Raw genomic sequence first — 2,350 nt, 5'->3', positions numbered from 1 at the left:
AAATCGTCGATAGTGTAGTGGTAGTGATAACCAGACATTGAACAACCGGCCCTTAGTCTGTTCCCGTACTGCAGGAATTAGTCAGAATTAGTCTGAGGTCGTTCTGTGCACATAAGTCTAGAATATCAACAATCTAGCGATGCAAAAACCAAAATCGTGGCTCGATAGAACTTTTTGTGCTGATTTCAACGCTTTGAAATTTATCTGGCGAAAGTAAAATATAAAGACGATATCAATGGTTAAAGTTAAATTTTCTGATTTTTTTAAATATTAATATCTTCTGAATAACATAACCTATTAAAAAGCTAATGGCGTCAAAATAAAGGTAATTAATTTGTCTTATATTTTTAGTCCGGAAATACTAAAAAACATAATAAACAAAATAAAATAAGAATATTTTTTTTAAATAGCGTTTATATAAAATTATTTTTAGAACTGGTACGTCGCGGAAAAGGTATTTGAATTATGTTGAAATTAGCATTAATAATTTTTTAATCGGTTAAGTAGTTGCCGAGATATTAAACATATAATAAATAGAAAAGTTGAACTTTAACCTCTTTTCCTGGCTTTGGTTTTTGTTTGCACCAAATAATTTTGGTACGGTTTAAATGAGCGTAAAAAGTTCTATCGCTCCTAATTTCTTGTTTTTTTTTGTTGGTATTCTAGACTTATGTGTGTGTGTGTTAAATCCTGTAGTACGGGAACAGACTAAGTGAGAATAAGAAAAAGTAAACAAAAAAATGGCAAATATATATAAGGTGGTATCGATTCAACAAATACAACAATTACTTGTATTTTGTTTTTGCTTTTAGCGGGCCATTGTCAAATTTAAGCTATTCTTCCCCGAAGGAAAAAGGGCGACAGAAAATACAAATGCTCTCACGTTTTCACTCACTCACTAGCGAAATACAAAATTTCGACAATCAAACGCTACTCACAGCTGATGAAACAAGACCACCTTATATAAATTCGCCTTGACCCCAACGTGAACGCTTGACAGTAGTTCATAAACTCAAAACGTTAAACTCGAGTTAATGGCTCAATGAGAACGTAATATAAGAAAAAGTAAGCAAAAAAATGTCAGATTAAACTCCGAGTCGGTGAGTGTTGGGGTCTTTAATCAGAAATAGTGCGAGGTCGTTCCGTGCACATAAGTGTAAAATATCGACAAGTCAGCTATGAAAAAACCAAAAATGTGGCTCGATAGAACTTTTTGTGCTGATTTCAAAATTACCAAAATTATCTGGCGGAAGTAAAAAAAAGAAGATATCAATGGTTAAAGTTAATTTTTTTGATTTTTAAAATATTAATATGTTCTGAACAACGAAACCTATTAAGAAATTAATGACGTCAAAATATAGGCAATTAGGGGGTCTTTCACTTGGTATATAATTCTCTCCTTTTTTTATATCTTTAAGCCAAAAGTACCTACTAAACACAAAATATATAAATATTTTTTTTTTAAATTGCGTTTATTTAAAACTTGTTTTAAAAAGAGTTATACTATATACGTCGCGTAAAAGACATTTAAATTATATTTAAATTAGCATCAATACGTTTGTGATCGGTCAAATAGTTTCCGAGATATCATAAATATAAAAAATATAAAAGTTAAACTTTAACCTCTTTTATTGGCTTTAGTTTTTAATTACGCCAAATAATCTTGGTATGGTGAAATCAGCATGAAAGGTTCTATTAAGCTACAGCTTTTATTTCTTTATGGCTAAACGGTTGGTATTCTACACCACGGCTACTTCGGACTATTTCTGTCTAAATCCTATAGTACGGGAACAGGCTAAATGTGAATAAGAAAAAATAAACAAACAAATATCACATTAAACTCTGAGGCGCGTATTCATAGTCCAGCAACTAAGTCGAAACTAACAAAGTTGCAACTTAAATTTAAGTACCAACTTAAAATTTATAGTCGCATTTCAGACTTCTACTAAGTAGTTTCGACTTAGTTTACGATATAGCAAAACGAGTGTAAAAATGTATCGGTTTTTCTTTACGATATTTTGGAAAACTTACATTTTTATTAAATAATGTAAAGTTTGATCATCCGTTTATGTAATTTTTATTGTCATTGCATGATTATGCAAAAGAATAAGGTATAATTTTCTTGTTAATTGTGTGAAATAGCCAGAACAACCGCAGTGATGTGAAGTCGATGTTTATCGAAAGCATGCTGTGAAACATACAAATAGTAGATATCTAAATGTTATGCACAAATTTACTTTAAAAGAACTAGCGTGAAAATGAGTTATTATTTAAGAATTTATCTAAATTATTCCAATTATAAAATTGTGATGTAGCTTTATTCGAATTGTAATACGCATTTAATTTCATA

Source organism: Rhagoletis pomonella, unplaced genomic scaffold (genome assembly GCF_013731165.1).
Source record: "Rhagoletis pomonella isolate Grant_MI unplaced genomic scaffold, Rhpom_1.0 Rhpom_scaffold_00009, whole genome shotgun sequence".
NCBI lineage: Eukaryota > Metazoa > Arthropoda > Insecta > Diptera > Tephritidae > Rhagoletis > Rhagoletis pomonella.
Note: the sequence above shows the minus strand (reverse complement) of the source record.